This window comes from Lissotriton helveticus, chromosome 5_1, assembly GCF_964261635.1.
Source record: "Lissotriton helveticus chromosome 5_1, aLisHel1.1, whole genome shotgun sequence".
In the NCBI taxonomy this organism is placed as follows: domain Eukaryota; kingdom Metazoa; phylum Chordata; class Amphibia; order Caudata; family Salamandridae; genus Lissotriton; species Lissotriton helveticus.
In genome coordinates, this window is record NC_136065.1 from 35191170 (window position 1) to 35210816 (window position 19647).

The window sequence follows — 19647 nt, forward strand, 5'->3', positions numbered from 1 at the left end:
CCCTCTACTATAGCAAGGGGCGGGTTGAGACGGCGGCAGAGCCGGACTGCCGGAGTCAGGGGGCAACTAGAGCCAAATTTCGGGGGGGGGCTAATTCTTCCAATCATAGACAGAGTAAGAGAAGGGGTGAACACACAACACAAGCCTCATTTACAAGTAAATGTTCTGTACTCGGGTGCGGCTGCAATTCAAAATTTGCAAACATTCGTGACAAGAATTTTCAATTCTATTAAGGACAAGGAGGCGAGGATTATGCTATCTCATTTCTTTAATGAAATGCCCAGCAGCCATAGAAACAATAAACTACATTACCCAGAAACACATGGGCAACAACCATAGAGTCAGGGGTATAAAATGGCATATAGAGAGTCACTCTTCCTCTTTCTTTCGTAACAAAAACTCCAGGAAAGCAGACCATATCCAGTCCGGAAAATCCAACAAGGACAAGAGGAACGCCAAACTAGGAAGTCCAAGAAACATCCAAAACGGTAGAGATCTTTGAAGACTGCAACCAAAATCCTCCGCAGGAGCAGGAAGGCACGGTCCAGGTAAAACGGAGACATCCTCACTTTGGATCGGAACCTGAAAGGAACACAAAGCCGTAATATCCAAGCCATGCAACAAATGAGCATAAAGCAGAAATAGGGTGGGAAAAAACAAGATCCTTTTCAAGACATCATCAAAAATACAACAGTAAAAGCATCATCTGAACAGAATGTAGAGAATAACGGGTGGGATAATCCTCGCCTCCTTGTCCTTAATAGAATTGAAAATTCTTGTCACGAATGTTTGCAAATTTTGAATTCTATTTCAGGACAGGAGGCTCCGATTATGCTTGTTTAAAGCTGTTCCACCAACACAGAGGCAACATTATCAATAGGTTTAAAGTAAAAGGTCTTGAACACAGAATCAGAAGACAAGTCTGCAGCTTTCATTATATCAAATAAAGTTACATCCAAAGAAAAAGCTTTAGAGGCCATAGCCCCACGTGCAGAATGTGCCCCAAAAACAGATACATCAATGCCAGCCTCAGCCATGAGCCACCGGACCCACCTGGCTAACGTAGCCGGGGTAACGGGGCGAAAAGGCTTTTGTAAAGCAATTAACAACTGACCCTGCATATCCGAACGTAAAGTAGAAGTACTTACTTCATAATCCTTTAAGCATTGAACGACACAGAGTTGTGGACGTTGAGGAAAAGAAGGATAAGAGATAATGGTAGTATTCGTTTTGGTCCGTCTAGAGAGACGAAACGAAACCCCTTCAGGAGTAAAACTGCGTCCAGCAAGATCCAAAGCCCGAACATCAGAAACCCGCTTGCAGGAAACTAGACAAAGCAACATGGTAAGTTTGGCCAACAACTGTTTACGAGATAGTAAGGAATTAATCGGCCAAGATTCCAGAAAACGCAAGACAATAGAAACATCCCATAAAGAAACATATTTAGGACGAGGAGGAGTTGCCAGGCGGATACCCTTGAGCAACTTGACAACCAGAGGATGCTCACCTACCGGTTTACCGTCCAAATGGGGATGACCTGCAGAAATAGCCGAACGGAAATTGTTCACAGTACGATAGGCTAAGCCGGAAGAAGCGAGCGAGGCCAAAAAATTGACCATCACAGAAACATCCGCCGAAGAGGGATTAACTTGCCGTTGAGTACACCAGTCACTCCAACGCTTCCAGGATCCCCTGTATCGTTTGTGTGTACTAGGGGACCAGGCGTCACTGATGAATTTTGAAGCGTCTGCAGAAAGGCCTGGGACTGACCAGCGTTCCCCGAAATTCGCCATGCCAGAAGAAGAAGGGAGCCCGACTGGATTAGGGGATGCGGATTCTGAAGAGGATCCAGCAGAAGATTCCACTTCTGGGGAAGAAGGAACGGCACTGCACAAGCCATTTCCAGAAGGACCGGGAACCATGCTTGAGCCCTCCAAAGAGGAGTGATCAGAATCAATTCTGACTGATACCTCTTCGTGTAAGCCAGAACCCTGGGAATCATCATGAACGGGGGAAAGGCAAAACACAGAGCAGTCGGCCACGGTTGAAGAAAAGCGTCCGTGGCAAGGGCCGCCGGATCCGGTCTCCAACTGAAGAAACGAGGAAGTTGGGTGTTGAGACGGGAGGCAAAAAGATCCAGATGACAAGGGCCCCAAGACCGGAGAAGAAGACGGAACACGCGAGGATGAAGCCTCCAATCGCTGAAATCCCGTAGATACCTCGAGTTCCAGTCCGCCACAAGATTGTTGCACCCTGGAAGGTATTCGGCAATAACCGTGATCCTGTGGTGCAGACAATAATGCCAAAATTCTTTGGCAATCTCCGCTAACAAGCGGGACCTCGTCCCTCCCAGTTTGTTGATGTACCGGACTGCGGATACATTGTCCATCCTGAGAAGGATGCAGCAGTTGGATTGAAGAGGGAAGAGACAGCGAATTGCGAAGGAGCCCGCCAATAGCTCCAGACAATTGATGTGGAGCGACAGTTCCTGGGGAGACCAACGACCCCCCGTCGAGACCGGACCGCACCGGGCTCCCCAGCCCCAGCGGCTGGCATCCGATTCTATCACTACTTCCGGCGTGGAACCGAACAGGGCTCGACCATTCCAAGCCTCCATATGATCCAGCCACCACTGCATCTCTGATTTCGCCTCCTCCGAGAGGGGAATCTGATCGGAATATCGAAGGCCGCTCTGAGGATGGCCCTGTAATGCAGAGGGGCCGGGAATATCGCCTGCAGAGAAGAAGCCAAGAGACCGACAACTCGTGGTAACGACCTCAATGACACAGTCTGTTTCGAAATAACAGAAGTCAACTCCCTTCTGATATAACGAATCTTTTGATTCGGCAAAAGAAGTTGACAAGTGAGAGAATTGACTTCGAAACCCAAGAAGTTGATCACCTGAGTGGGGCGTAGCACAGACTTCTGAGCGTTCACCAAGAAACCTAGGGATTGCAAAAGATCGATTGTCCAAGAAAGATGAGACATCAACTTGAGTGGACAATCCGCCAGAAGGAGGATGTCGTCCAAGTAAATGATCAACCGAACACCCCGACTGCGGAGAGACTCTACGACTGGCCTTTAACAGCTTCGTGAAGCACCAAGGTGCAGACGATAGGCCGAAGGGAAGAACCTGATATTGGTACCAAGTACCCATCCAATGGAATTGAAGAAAACGGCGATGGGGAGGAAAGACCGGGATTGACAAATAGGCGTCTTTGAGGTCCAGACGAACCATCCAGTCCTTGTCCCGTAATAAATCTCTCAAGAGATGAATGCCCTCCATCTTGAAGTGGCGATAAACCACCCCCCCCGTTGAAATCTTTCAAGTTGAGAACCAACCTCGATCCCCCTCCTTTCTTCTCCACTAGAAAGATCGTGCTGACGAACCCCCGTGGATGACGGTCGGTTGGAACTATGGCTCCTTTTTGGAGAAGTGAACTGAGTTCCTCTGTGATGAACTCTTGATCTCTTTGGGAAAAAGACAGTGGAGAAGGAAGACGAGTTTGACATTGGGGGTGATAAAACTCTATCTTGTAACCCTGAACTGTCTCCAGCACCCAAGCATCGCTGGAGATCAATTGCCAATTGTGTAGGAAAAACTGAATCCTGCCCCCCAGAACAACACTGCATGCAGGAATTAGGCTCACCTGAAGTTCCGGAATCGTGATATCCACCGGCTTGACCGCCGGAGCGTCCCTTCTGGTATTGACCTCGTCCTTTCCTCGAAGGATAGAAGTTGGACCTCTTATTATAATTGGAGTATTGATGGCCCCCTCTGTTGGCTTGATAACCTCTCTGCGAGGACTGCTGCTGCTGACCGCGGCCGAACGAGCGCCCTCTACCACGTCCGGCCTTTGCAAAAACCGGACGGAACGCACGGCGAAGCGTGGCCTGCGCCTTGTCTAGGCCGCTGAAGGTACTGACAAATTGGGTCAGCTCCTTCAAGAAAGGTTACCCAAAAAGCAAACCCTGAGCAGCAGGACCCGAATCGGAGGAAGAGAGCACCGCCAACTTCGGATCAAGTTTTAGCAAAATGGAACGACGCCTCTCACTTGAGAGTGCGCAATTTGCATTGCCAAGTTGACAAATGGCACGTTGAGCCCATTCAATAAGCTCGTCCGGGTCCACCATGGTAGAAGATTCCTTAGCGATAAAGCCAAGATCAAGGATCTTAGTCAGGGGACACAGCATGTCCAAGACTTTGAAATGAAATGAAATGAAAATGCGATTTATAAAGCACGAAATAGTTGCCCGGAGGCGTCCAAGCGCTAAGATTGCTGAAAGTTTTAAACAGAAAATAAAAACCAGATGAGACCAACAAACAAAAGGATTTATTTATTAAACAGAAAAGTTTTCAGGTGTTTCCTGAAAGAAGTCAGATCTGGGTTAGACCTTAGTTGAAGGGGTAGGCTGTTCCACAGCTTCGCAGCGTTCAAGGAAAAAGAGCGGCCTCCTGATCTAGCCCGGTTGACTTTGGGCACCGTAGCCAGGAAGGCACTAGCTGAGCGCAACTGTCTTCTAGGGAAATATGGAGTGATTAGGGAACGACTGATCAAAGGGCCAGTTGACCAAAAAGACTGATGGGCAATACAAAGGGATTTAAAAGCAATCCTGTCTCTCACAGGAAGCCAGTGCAGTCTTGACAATCCGGGTTTAGCGAAGGACCTACGAGGGATTTGAAGTAGAGTCCGAGCTGCACAATTCTGGATCACTTGGAGCTTCCGCAGTGTGAAGTCGGGGGCTCCCAAATAGAGAGCATTTCCAAAGTCCAGCCTAGAATGGATCAATCCCTGTACAACAGTCTGCTTAGCTTGGAAGGGTAATAGGGGAAGGATCTTCTTCAGAAGTCTAATAATACCAAAGCAGGTAGCGGACAACTTCACAGCCTGGTGATCTAACGTTAAATCCTTGTCCAACCAGATGCCCAGGCTCTTGATGGTATCCTTTGGAACTGGGGGAGTGCCCAGGCTGGCCGGCCAGATGGAATTCAGCGAGGGAGGGGCTGAACGTCCCAGCATCATGACCTCTGTCTTGCTCCCATTAAGTTTGAGGCAAGACAGGGTCATCCAGCTGTGTACCTCGCTCAAACATCCGTCCAGGTCCACTGTGTCCGAGGAATTCTCAGCCCGCGTCAAAGAGACCACCAACTGGGTATCGTCCGCATAGGTAACGATCTTGATACCATATGGGCGGACGATACCTGCCAGCGGCCTCATAGAGACATTGAACAATGTCGGGCTGAGCGAGGAGCCCTGCGGGACTCCACAATCCAACGGTCTACTAGTGGAAATGATGTTTCTCTCGAAAACCTGAAATGATCTGTTGGACAAGAATGACCTAAGCCACTTCAACGCTCCTCCTTGGATCCCAATATCATGGAGGCGCTGCAACAAGATCTCATGGTTCACAGTGTCAAAGGCGGCACTCAGATCGAGGAGGATGACTGCCACCGATCCTCCCCGATCTAAGATGCCCCTTGTTTCCTCCAGAACTGACAACAAAGCCGATTCTGTCCCATGTTTGGGGCGAAAACCGGTTTGTGATGAATCGAGCAGTTGATGTTTTTCCAAGAAATTGGTTAAAAGGTTGTTAATATATTTTTCCAATATCTTGCTGATCCAGGGGAGCAAAGAAATGGGACGGTAGTTGTTAAAGTCATTCATGTCCATATTAGGTTTCTTTGCAAGGGCCCTCACCCTAGCCTGTTTCCATGCTGGTGGAACCGTATTGGTGGAAATTGAGGCATTCAGTACCTCCAAGATGATCGGGAGGATAATGTAATTAACTGTTTTTAAGGAGCTCGGGGGGGCAGGATCACTAGGAGAGCCCGTTTTGACCTGCGCCATTAAAGTGGCCAGAAGGTCCAAATGTAATAAAGGGAACTTGTCCAAGACAGGTGGCGGATTGTCTGTTATCTCTTGCTTGGGATGTTCCTGAATATTAGCGGAGGCTGAGGTATAGGGAGCAGTGGTTGGAAGTGATGGAAATGATGAATAAATGAGATCCACTTTTTTATAAAAGAAGTCAGCTAGCTCATTGCATCTGGCTTGTAAGTCATCAAAATTTATAGGGGGCTGAGGAAGTTTAGTGAGACATTTTACGATCCTATAGATCTCTTTAGAATTGGAGCTGGCTTCAGAAATCTTATGTGAGTAATACTGTGTTTGTGCCTTTTTTATTTCGGTCTTATAATCCCTAATTGATTCCCTATATAGATTTTTGTCATGGTCCGTATAGTCCAGGCGCCATTTCCTCTCTAGCCTTTTACATTTGCGTTTAGTGACCCTAAGCTCATCAGAATACCAGGGAGCGGAGGTCCTGGATCTCTTGGCCCGAGTAGTCTTAGTAGGGAGAATGATGTTCAATGAACTTGTTATCCAATTATTGAATTCCTCGTTGGCCAACAGAGGGTCAGCACTAATCGACGGTATAGTAGCTTGTAACTTGTCTGTCCACTTGTCTAAAGGGAGTTTAGCCCAGTTTCTGGCGTCCCAAGATCCTGGCATCAAAACGGGGGGTTTGTGCATATGCCAGGTAAAAGGGACCAAGCAATGGTCCGTCCATGGAAGTATGATAGGATGTTCTACCTCTAGATCAACACAGTTACTGAATATGGGGTCCAGCAAGTGCCCTTTCATGTGTTTGGGAGATCGGACGCGTTGCAGTAGCTGTAGAGAGGCCATGTCGGCGACAAGCTCTTGCGCCATGTGATCATTGAGGTCCTCCAGATGCAAGTTTAAGTCGCCCAATAATGTATAATTGGCGGAAATGGAAGCTAGGTCTGCAACAGCTGAGGATAACGAATGTACGAACTGTCTAGACGGCCCCGGAGGGCGGTAGATCAGTGCACCAGCAAAATTGATGTTGGGCGAGAGTTCAATACTGAAAGACATGCTCTCACAGTCTAAGAAAGGACTGGGGAGACAGCGGCAAGATTAGGTTTCTTTGAACACTATTGCTAGGCCGCCTCCTTTACCCGAAACGCGATCCAACCTTGCTATTTGATATCCTTGAGGCAGAGCCTGTATTATATCTGGCTCTGATGACGAGGTAAGCCATGTCTCAGTGAGAAACACTATATCCGGGGTGTGCTCCTCAAGTAGCAAAGATAATTCTATTTGGTGCTTCGGTAATGATCTACAATTAAGAAGGAGCATTTTAAAAGAGTGCTGAGGTTTTGCAAGGGGAGTGGCTTTAGGATAAGAGTAACAATGCGGACATTTAATGGGCAGCTTCAGCGGATGGAATAAGTGATTGCAAGCTGTCTTAACAGGTGGTCTTAAGTTGAACAACTCACTCGCACTGTAGCTCATTATATTTCCTAGTAAAGGGGCAAGGGTTGTGGCCCCTGGTCCCGTGCGGTCGCGGACGGGCGCAGACGGGCTTGCCTTTGGCGCGCCCGCTGCGCCCGCCCACTGCGCGGACGTGATGACATAGGATTTATCCTGACAGGATCTCCAAGAGCGGTCCAATCCCTTTTTGGGATCCTTAGTGAATTTCCGCAAATAGGTGAGCATTGTAGGATCCACCTGAGGTGTATCTGCCAAACCATCCGCAAGGTCTGGGCGTGGACATTCTGAGCTGAGGCGCGCACGGACGTCCTTGTCAAAAGACTGCCGAATGTGCTGCTGAACATAGGCCGCTACAGCTGGAGACGGAAGCCACGCCGTCGAATTAGGGTGGACTATGTCAGCGGGATCAAAGGAGAGAACTTGGGGCTGACTAGGGGCATCCACAAAGTGTTCCTTGCATTTTCTCTTCTTAGGAGGAGGGGAAAGATGATCGGAGGAAGAAGAAGAAAGATGGTCCTCACTGTCGGCCTCCACGGCCCGTTTTCTGGAAGCGGAAGTGGACATGGACTTGGCCAAACGCTGAAAGTCAGACGCATGTGGATTTCCAGGAGAAGAGGCATAGGATTGCGAAGCAGGGACCCAACCCTGCTGCTGCGCATATTGAGTCAGATGGCACTTTAGAGGAGTAATGGCCCGAACCAAGGCCCTATTCATAGAGTGCTGAACACCCCTATCTAATGCCTCCACCAAACCTTGTTCCAGTGTATCTGAGGCCTCCTCATCATACTCGTTGTCATCAGCATAATAGGTGTCTGCCATTGTGAAGCAGAGCAATATATAGCCCACCAGATGACACAAATGAATTTGCCGTAGGCAAAAATCAGGGGGGAGTGCAAAAACGCCAGGCAAGCCCAGAAGCAATGAAAAAGAATGCCTCACAAAGTATTAAAACGTGGAGGGAAGGCTTGCCACACAAAAAGAAGACACTCTAGGCAGAGCCTATGCGTATTGTGCTTGCCTGAAGCTTCGAACAGTAACCGGCGTCAGAAGGGTTAACTGGGAGGCAGTGGGCAGGGCAGTCACGAAGGACGTGCAGTCAAAGGGCTCCTGTTCTGACTGGAAACACGGAGCGCCGGAAAAGCCCTAATGCGCATGCGCGAGGAATTCCCTAACGCGCATGTGCGAGGCACCGGCAACCTCCCAGAAGAAAGCAGAGCTCGCGCAGGCAGCGCGAGCGTCCACAACCCCAGAAATCCTCTCCACCAAAGACGCAGCGAAGGCACAGAGCGCCCGACTGCGGAAAGGGAGGTGAGCACACACTCCCAAACGTGCCGGCGCGCCAACGCGTAAATAAACAAAGCCGCAGGAAGCACCACCAAGCGCGACAGCTAGCGCGGCAAACAGCGCAATACAGCACACAATAGAAATGCAAACAGGAAAAATCGTAAATAGTATCAAGAGAGCACTTAACTGGCTGCGGAGCAGCAAAGAAAGAGGAAGAGTGACTCTCTATATGCCATTTTATACCCCTGACTCTATGGTTGTTGCCCATGTGTTTCTGGGTAATGAAGTTTATTGTTTCTATGGCTGCTGGGCATTTCATTAAAGAAATGAGATAGCATAATCGGAGCCTCCTGTCCTGAAATAGAATTAGATGCTCGCCAGCCCTCGAAGCTGTCTCCGCCCGGGCTGACACACACGACGGGGGGCTGAAGTCCCGTGAGCCCAATGGGTGTTGCGCGCCTGGCCCGAGTCGGCCTTGTGGGATTCTACCTGCAGAGCAGCAAGCGGAGTCACTCTTTGAACAACGATTGACGCGAACTCACTGACTCCTGCAGATGCCAGTTTGGAGGATGGACAAACCCAGCTCGACTCTTGAGATCGCTCCTCAAACTAAAGGCAGATGTAGTTGTAAGATCGGGAATAAAGGCAGAGCTCACACGCGCCCTCCTATAGGGTGCTCTCCAAACGTCGTCACCGGTGACCGGCCCTGTGTCCTTTCAGCAGTGGTTCGACCTCGGAGCAGGCGCTGCGCTGTCAGACACCAGCCACGTAGATGGTGGAGCCGTGGCCGAGGTGAAGGCCGAGCCTGGCACCAGCGACCGCAGTGAGGGGGGGCGAGGAGCGGCAAGGAGCCCCGGAGCAGCCTGAGAGCAGCCCACGGTCGAGCTGTCCTGCCCATCACTCTACACTGCTCCATCTATAGGGCTAGAGCCCTTTCAGTCTACGGTTCACGGAAGGAGATACAAAAGATCCCGATACTAGATCCCGAGCCTGCAGGGGCTCAGGCCGCAGGCCCACGTCACAGCGTGACTCAAGAGCCCATCTCAAGGGAGAGCAGCATGGGGGCCCCAGTAACCCGAAGCACTGCGCAGACCCCGGCAGAACCCTCAGTGAAGGGCCACACAAGCCCTTTCCATCAGACGGACCTGGGAGGACCAACCACACCCAGCAGCAAACCGGGTCCCAGCAGAGAGCCCGCCTCAATGGCTAGCCACCAAATAGCGTGGTTACGAGAGATGGGACCCAAAACAGAAGGATACTGGCCGCTGAATTACAGCTCCAGATTAAAAGGTCTTTCTGCAATCACCTATAAAAAGGGCCACAAGGAGGACAACCCCGCCTCCAAGTTCCAATAAAATCCCCCAGGCGGCTCCGCAAAGGGGATCAATGATGCACTTTCTCCAAAAAAGTGGTAATTCCAGCATCACTCAGGGCTGCCCAACGGATTGTCCTCAGGACAAAGCATTCCCGGCTCCGACACCTCTATTTCACAGGCAGCCACCAACACAAGAGCGAGCAGAGAGACCTCCCGGTGCCCACAAATCCCCACAAGGAGAACACTCTCAGGTCCAGCAAGTTGAAGAGAGCAGGACGTCGCCCTTCCCTTGCTATCCCTGGGTCGCACGTTGGCGATATTACACCCATCAGGAAAGAAAAGGCGCTCGACCCCTCAATCAACAGGAATAAGGAGGCAGTAGCGCCAAAAGTGGAACACGCCCTAGAGACGTGGCACAAATCCATTGGACCAAACGTCATGGCCAAGAAAGCTGGAAACCGAGACTCCACCACCAGCCTCGAGCCCCTTCTCACCTACAGGCGAAAGGATGCAGACTGCCCCGTGGCAGGTGCTCTTCCCACTACCTTTCTTCAAACATTGGGGCAAAAGATTGAAAGAACCTTGGAGTTAACCCCAAAGCTGCTGGGGCTATTCGATAACCACGGGACACCCAGGTAGACTGCCATTTATCAACCAACAGCGTCAATGAAGACTGACAATCAATGCCCATAAATGAATCACACAATTCTGTAATTAGAGCATTACTGTGGCAATCGACAACGACGGAGGTGCGAACAGACCTCCTGCAAACAACAGCACTCGTCAATCTAAGCAGCAGGGATTCAAATACAAATATAGGAAGAAAACACTTTAGAAAGTATTTTAGAGATATTTATGAGATTCCTAAAAGGTTTTACTTGCAGAATAGGCCTGTAAAAAGATGACACAGAGCCTTTTACAGAAACCCATCTACAAGCTCCAGTTCTGCACTTACAGATTCTCGAAATATAACCAACCACATGACGCGTAAATGGCGTCAACCCCAGAGGTAAATCACAAGCAGCATAGTGCCAATATCGGCACCACTCACCAGCCCGCTCATAGTAACATACATTTTGGCAGAAATAAGCAGACAAGACAACTTTTTTGTTGGAGAAAAGTAGCTGCAGGTTTATTAGCATATACACAATGCCAACACGGTGGGTTATCTTACAGGCGATCCAAAAGGCAAGCCGCCCCTCGCGACCTACCACCTGATGGGCCAATTTGCAACGTGGCCTTAGCCAATCGTTGCTTAGCGGTTATGGGAGGAGATAGCCCCTCCCACTTCCAGTGAACCATTGGTCCACCCTCCTGCTCACGCCCCCCCCCTACGAGGGGCGGAGCGTTCAAGCAACCCCCGGTTGTACAGGTTTCCAACCGCCCGTAGGATAGCGGGGCGCCGTCGTACCCCCAGGGTCCACCGCACAGACTTCCTGGGGATATTAGGCCTCAGCATCCTTTGTGCTCCTGAAGAGGGTACTCCCGGGTACCTTTCCGCCTCTGGATCGCCCTGTAACTCCTCCTGCAACAAAAATGAGACAATATTAGAAAACATTACCCCCCCACCCTGAGAACGCCGGGTATGCGGTAGGGAGGGAAACGGCGTCAGGGTGAGGGGACAGCAGACAAAGAGGCCGCTCGGTGGGCGGGGGAGGAATATATACTCTCCCCCGCCCACCACAAGAAGGACGTGACGCGTGGGACCCCCTGGGTCCTAAAGAGCTGGGCTGCCCCGTGTGCCTTCCTGTGGCACTACGGTGGCCGCCCTCTTATCTGTGTCCCCTGCGGGGACGTGTCGGTCAGCCTGCATAGTGCCAATATCGGCACCACTCACCAGCCCGCTCATAGTAACATACATTTTGGCAGAAATAAGCAGACAAGACAACTTTTTTGTTGGAGAAAAGTAGCTGCAGGTTTATTAGCATATACACAATGCCAACACGGTGGGTTATCTTACAGGCGATCCAAAAGGCAAGCCGCCCCTCGCGACCTACCACCTGATGGGCCAATTTGCAACGTGGCCTTAGCCAATCGTTGCTTAGCGGTTATGGGAGGAGATAGCCCCTCCCACTTCCGGTGAACCATTGGTCCACCCTCCTGCTCACGCCCCCCCCCTACGAGGGGCGGAGCGTTCAAGCAACCCCCGGTTGTACAGGTTTCCAACCGCCCGTAGGATAGCGGGGCGCCGTCGTACCCCCAGGGTCCACCGCACAGACTTCCTGGGGATATTAGGCCTCAGCATCCTTTGTGCTCCTGAAGAGGGTACTCCCGGGTACCTTTCCGCCTCTGGATCGCCCTGTAACTCCTCAACAGACCTGGGTGTGGCGACCGTCGCAGCCAGGGCCCCCCACCAAGGCCGGCATTCCTCCTAGCTGTTCCTTACTTGCTATTACTAGGGTCTCCTCCCAATTCAGAAAAACAGGTCCATACCCACGTGGACCGCTGACCCAAAGGTCGAGCAACACCAAGGGAGTTTGGCTTGGGTTTATAACCCACATGCAAAAGGCCAAATCTCTGCCCAAGATATTTCCGCCTGGCGCAGCAAACCTCGTGCGAGCCGGCTGCCTTACTGTTCCATACAGGGCATCATGCCCCTGGAGCTCGGGATAAGAAATCAGACCACCGAGCTCATCTGTCACTACCGTGTGGGCCATTCCCCTAGTGTTCTTCCTCTAAAAGTGCCCACTAGCCCCCATAGCCCAGACACATTAACAATCCTCCTCCACAGCCCCACGGCGACGCTGCCTGGTGTCACAACACGGCGGAGGGAAAGAGAGTATGTTGCCTGTGGATGGTACTGAACAACCTCCCTGAAGGGCCAACAGGTGCGGTCTAGCCTGCTTGCTGACCCTAAGACCGGACACCGAATCCCGGTCCCTGCTAACCACCTGTGTGAGCCTAGATACTTCCACCGGAACGGTGTCGGGCTACCAAGGTATGTGTCTCTGCCCCTTTAAGTAAATACAGCACAGGACCTCCTGTGTGTTGGCTCCAGCGCCTCCCGAAAAGTAGCGTTTACTGACTAGCGCCTTGCCCAAAGAGATGGAGACCTGTCTGACCACTGAAAATTACCTGTCCCCCACTGGTGGCGAGACCCACCGTAAGATCGCTGTGGTCGTTATATCAAGTGCCCTAGAACACTGCAGTGACCAGCGCAATCCCTAGTAAAGGACCTAGGTGCACGCACCAGGTGTCACGGCCAGCATAAGGTGGATTGAGCGCGTAGAGCCTGATCATGATACACTGCAAGGCTTTGCAACGGGTCAACCTATGCTGCTTACTGAGCAAGCACCTGGTCACAGGAACCTGGACCTGCTAACCACTTGAGACCCTTTTATCTACACCGGGGTGGAGTCGAATAAAGATAGAGTGTCACCAGGTTCCCAATATGTGGGTAGGAGTATCCGCTGGAACCCGTCTGAGAAAGTGTAAATACCGTTACACACACCTCAGTCCAAAACACCCTTGCCTGATCTTCAGGGGCACCAAGAGCCCGCTATCCCCGCACCGCGTGGCAAGGGAAAAATGGCCCATACCCCCAGACTGGGAATCGAACACTATCACCCCCACAGGCTCTAGCTAAAGATGGCCGCCCATGACCTGGCCAGGATCGACATTTGCCCAAATGGTCCCCCTGTGCTTGGCCTTATTTGGCCCCTATGATGCGCCTAACAGGCAGCCTATACCACTGTAAACCATGCTGTGCAACTAGGGGAACAAACACTTCCTCCTCGTACCCTCTGGTAAGCGAACGCTGCACGAGGAATCCCCACTTTCGTACCTGAAAACAACTAAATAGATACGGTCTGGGTAGAACGCTTACCCAAGCACCTAGCCAGGGGCCCTCCCTGCGAGACAACCCCTGTTGTGCAACTTCAGACTGTGGAATTCGCCCGCCCCTTGCGGACCCGAAAAACAGCTAAAGCAATCGCCTGCCTGGCCGCATGTGGACCACCAAGTGTCCCACGCAAAGAACACGTGGAGGCAAAACAAAGTATCAGCTTGAACCACCGTGGGGCCAGAGCTGATAGGTCTTCGTGGGATCAGACTGGGGGAGGTATGAGTGGCATAGCCTCCCTAAATTTCTACAAAAGGGAGCACCACGCTTCCAACGGCCCATCTGTTGACATGGCCAATGCCAGGGGCCCTCCCTGCGAGACAACCCCTGCAGAGGGACTTAGACTGAGGAAAATCCTGTCCCTTGCTGACCCTTCTTGGAAAGACAGCTAAGGCAATCGCCTACCTGGGCTATACCGCTTGCACAGGCAAAAGTGCGGAGAAGTGCTTGTTGCTTGGCCGATAAGACAAAGCCTCCCTATCCTTCCGTAGAAAAAGGAGCGCTAACATACAACAAAGCCATCTCATGGTAGAGTCAATGCTTCATGGTGCAAAGAGAACTAAGCCACAGTAATCGCTTTCTTGCAGTGCAACAAGAAATAGTCGGCCCCCATCCATAGCTCCCAGGAGTAACTGCTATGTGTGACATTTCCCTCAAGACCGTGCACCAAGAGTGTCGTACAAAGACCAGGATAACACTTTCGTGCGAGCCAACGAACAAGAAGCTGAGTAAGACCCAAATCAGTAAATACCCCAATGACTAACAAGAGACTCTAAAAGGCCAAGAGAAAAAAAAAAAAAAAAAAAAAAGGCTGCATTATGACAGAAATTCCCAAGCTAACGTGAGCCTGTGTGAAACAATGACGTAAATATGCTACTACGGGAGTCCAAGTGCCACTCAAAGCTACTTAGTTGCACAAGAAAACAAGGTGTACAATAAGGCTTCCAAGCATAGTCAACCAAAAACTAGCCCCCCTTTATCAGAGGTACCCGGGCACATAAGTTCTTCCCCTGCAGTTTATACAAAGACTGCAAAACACTGGCAGGCCAAAAGCAGGGAAAATCGTGAGTGCCCTCAGCCCATGTGGGACCCGGGTGGATGTCATGACATCACATTAAAATAAATGGCGTGTCCAGGTCCCATATTGCCCAGCTAGTTACAGGACTTCAGAATATCTGAATTGAACAGATCCTAATTAATAACACCATATTACTAGCTGCACATAGAAACGTAAGCACTCCTACGATCCCTATCAAGAGGAGGCATGAGCGCTGGCTGCTAGAATCATGTGCATGCGGCAGATTGTCACCAAATCATGTAACTAACTTCCTTCATGTTATTAATGCATGCCCCATCACACTAAAGGTGAAAGCTACCACTTACCTCGTGCTATCTTCCTGTACTTGCACCAGTGCCTCCCTGGCTCACGTGACTTACGTTCTTGTGATAACATTCTGTCATGTAAGTATTCTATACCTCCTACCTGTACCAGGTAAGCAAAAGCAACTTGCCCTCATGTCACTTTTACTCTTGTTACATGGAGTAGCTTCCCTTGCATTACATGTATCCACCATAGCCACTTTGCTACATGCTCCCACATATCAGTTCTGTCCCTATAGTGAAGCACCAAGACACAATAGAGTCTCCGCTGCACAACTAAATATGCAGAAACAATGCATGTGTAACAAAACGCTTTCACTCGCCTCTTGCTATAAGCAACAAAACTATTTGTACCTTTTACAGAACTCATGTAGTCCAAAGTCCTATGTAATGCAACTGACTTATGTAATGCTCTCTAAGGCAACTGACTTATGTAATGCTCTCTGATACCTACGGTAAAAGTTTGCGCTATACCAATGGCTACACCATTGCCTCCATTTATTGCAGAGTTATACCTCTACTTGTCCATAGTACGCATTTGAAGCTTGCACACATGACGCCTTTCCGCTTGTAATGCACCGTTTGCTACCTCCTGAATTGTTTGAACAGAGACAAAATTGTCCACGGGGCCCGTCCATGGGCGAACAAATAACTCTGCCACTCACTCAAAGAAGGAAAATCTCTATATCATCACAGTAGTTGGTCACTAAACCCCCACGGGGCCCGTCCATGGCACCCCAAGCTCACTCCCCGTGCTGTGCTTACCAATATTGCCTAGTCCTGGAGGTGGCTTTGACATCAACACCCTTAGAAGCACGGGTACCAAAGGTTGTGACCCTGTTGGGAGGTGGATCCGTGGCGTGAGGTCCAACATAGGCCCCCATTAGTGGATACGGAATGGACTAAACCTCCTGTCTTGTAAAAGTCTCCCCCTTCAAATACAAAATCATGTCGCAATCAGTGTTGTAAAGGACGAGGAAGCCTTCCTAGTGAGATCCTGTTGTAGGCAGACTGCTATTTACTAGTAAATATCCTTCTACCTGTGATGGTGCTCAAGTACACGTGCCCATCGCTGATCTCTTGTCCTGCCTGCCTGACCCTGTTGATAGCGTACCTCCAGCAGAAGTGTAGTGTCTGAAACTACGGAAATAATCACAAGCTTAGTCAGAATTGACCATCGCACTTGGAGTGTGTGGAATAGTGTCACTTAACTTTTTCCTTTACCATACTTCCCAGAAGCACTTCCTCCTCCCAGGCCTCAAAATATAACATTCAATTCTACTCGACTATGGAAGTGTCTTTCCGGAGAGTTCTTGTGGCTAAGCGTCTGCCATTTGTGAATTATTATCCTTCTCCCTGTGATTGGCACTCACTAGTAGCAAGCACAACTCACTTCTCTCTTGTAACACACAATTGCCACCTCCTACATTGTGCTTGGTACTGGTACCTGCATAAATGCCACCATTGCCTCCAATTATTGCAGTGTTTTACCTCTACATGTACAAAGTACGCTTTTGTAGCTTGCACACACGTCGCCTCTCTGCTGGTAATGCACTGTTTGCTACCTCTTGAATTGTCTGAACAGAGACGAATATGTCCAAGGGGCCCGACCATGGGCGAACAAATAACTCTGCAAATCACTCAAAGAAGGAAAAGCTCTATATCATCACCGTTGGTTGGCCACCAACTCCCACCCCAAGCTCACTCCCCGTGCTGTGAATACAAATAATATCAAGTTCCTGGAGGTGGCTTTGACATCAACACCCTAGAAGCACGGGTACTCAAAAGGATTGTGACCCTGCTGAGAGGTGAATCCGTGGAGTGAGATCAAACATGGGCCCCATTAATGTATACGGAATGCACTAAACATCCTGTCCGGCGACGGAAACAGCCATTAGAAAGTACCATTATCGAAAAACGCTCACTGAACTTGGGGAGGCGCGGCTACCCTATTCATCGGTGGCATGTACAATACATTTGTTTCGGACCAGTCGTAGAAGAGTGCTGAGATAACACAAGACCTCGGGGGTACAAAGACCTCGGGGGTACAAAGACCTCGGGGGTACCGCTCCCACTCCCCCAAGTCCGATTCTAGTGCAACTAGCAGGCGGTACTACAATCCGTCCTGCCAAATGTGACCCAGCAACGCATATATATATATATATATATATATATATCCTTATGCCTATAAAATTGGCGCGTGCCCGACCCGCAGGTAATGACGCTAGCACGATCCCCCGGGGGTGCTCGTAAATGCCCCTATGCTTCAACTAAGTGCGGACAGCGCGGCGGCCGCAATCCAAGAGGCATGTTCCCCCCGCGAGACAAGCTGCAAAAGATAAAAGTGGCTAAACAAAGTTACGTCAAAAACCGCCTAATGCGTAAAAACGGCCGACCACACCGGGACCAAAACGCACAAACTTCACAGCTGAGCTGAGCACAATTTCCTCGAGTAGCCCTTTAGTCTGCGCACGCCGGCGCAGGGCCACTTGGCAAAATATGTAGCGGCAGCGCTCCGAAACTTTCCCTCCTCAGTGGAAGTAAAAGCATAGATATGCCAGGCTATATATTTAACGAGCGCAAGAACCCTGGTCCCGAAAATATCCGACCACACTATCCTATAAAACAGATGTGGCCCTAAAATGCTCGAGTCCCCCCCAGCGGCGAGCCAAAATGGCCAGGGTCCACATGGGCCGCACACTGCCGAGGAAGCGACTGGAATGCCAACACTGCCAAGATACTTCACCGAAGAGATACCTCGCCCAGTCTGTGTAGCCGCTACACCCATTTAAAAGTGCTCCTCTCGAAGACGCACATGAGGGCACTGAACACGATACATGCCTGGCGGGGCGAGATGCCGTTGCCCGGCAGCCGCCCCAACGAGTGCCCCTAACTGCCCTGGCATTGTAACAATTTACACACAGTGGCCCGTGCGTTCAGCTTGGAACGATAACGTGCCTATTCCCCTGACCGCTCGGCCCACCAGAGCATCGGCGAGAAACCAGACAGCATGATACATGAAGGCCTAACCACTCTTTCCCCACTGCCCGGCAGGGGCACAAAAACCACCACGCTAACCCGGACACTGCGGCCACTAAACTAAAACGGCGACCGAGTGCGGCTATACCACTTTAAAAGGCACCCGGGCAAAGAACCCTACTGCGTGCCCCCAAGGCAACGAGATGCAGCTCCCTTCCCCGCCCCGATGACCGGAGGAGCGGCTGAGCGACCTCAGCGCATGGACGCCAATTAAAATTATAAGGGGCCCTCTGTGCTAAGCCATCAGCAAATGCTGAGACGCGGTCAGAACCCCAAAGCCAATTCTAGCAAAGTCTAGCCTAACCCGTTCAATGGCACAGGCAAGCAATGCTCGAGGCGCCGGTCGTCCACCCCTTAGCCTATACATTACACGCCAAATCAGCACCTTGCCGCACTACCCTAGCGCAAGGCATAGGAGAACACCTCAACGTGCCCTACCAATGCCTCCTGACCAGCATACCACTACGTCGCTTAAAATGCCTTACTTCGCGCACCCAGGAGAAGGCCTTTAAAACCCGCTGAAACAGACTATCACAGGTGTCACATTACCTCATGTAACGTATCGTCTGCCTTTCGTTCAATGTTTACTAGATACTTAGCGAACGCGCCAAAAGACATGGCGAAGGCAAAAGCCAGCCTGGTACAAGGGGTGGGGCACCGACCCTTTTGCAAAATGGCCACCAGGGGGGGGGGGGGGGGCGGGCGGACAAAGCCGACGGGCATTCGCGCCAATTCCCCCACCGACAAAGATACCGCACAGAGATTACCCGGAGGGCGAAGGCGCTTCAACCCTAAAACATTCACAAGACTTTCAAGGGGCGAGGAAAGCTCCTTGTAAATACCGACACAACCTACGCTGCGCCCCATCGCTGGCACCAGGCACGGTATCACAGTCTCCCACACTACACGTCCCAGGACGCAATGGGCTGAGGGTTAAAAGCAAGGCTCGGACAAGTCGTAACCCCTGGGTCTGCCCCAGGCAACTCTGACTGTGATGGAAGCCGCACGCAACATGAAAACACTTTAGGTCCGCTCCTGATGCTTCCTCAGCACACCCCCTCGAAGGACAAAGAGTCGACTTATCCCGCGCTATTAGCGCGATGGAAACAACTGCTCACAAAGTCCTAAACTTACTGTCTGCACCTTCACACGACCCGGAAAACATAACGTGCTCGGTCCCCTGAAGCGAGCCGAAAGTTACAAATACATGGCCTCTCTGTGCGATGCACGATCTAATGCTACGAGAGTCCACACCACGACCCCACAATACCGAGGCCGTGCACCGGGGTCCACACCCACGCTAGACTGACGGCACCGCCTCTGCACCCCCACTGTCCCCTCACCTGACGGCAAGGAATCACTAACACAAAGCCTACAACTGTCCGACTCACCGCAAAGAAAGAAAACAGCGAAACACGGCACTCCGACGCCCGACCAGGCCACGGGCTCGCGCGGTCAGCAAACGGCGTCAGGGTGAGGGGACAGCAGACAAA

At 50.8% G+C, this 19647-nt stretch overlaps 1 long non-coding RNA gene across 1 annotated transcript; it reads right to left on the bottom strand.

Moving 5' to 3' along the window:
• Window positions 1-250: 250 nt before the first annotated feature.
• On the bottom strand, window positions 251-19640 carry LOC144752921 (uncharacterized). The gene is made up of 2 exons (XR_013594142.1): window positions 19546-19640; window positions 251-582 (listed from the first exon to the last, which is right to left on the bottom strand). It is a non-coding gene; the product is annotated as an uncharacterized LOC144752921 (long non-coding RNA).
• Window positions 19641-19647: the final 7 nt, after the last annotated feature.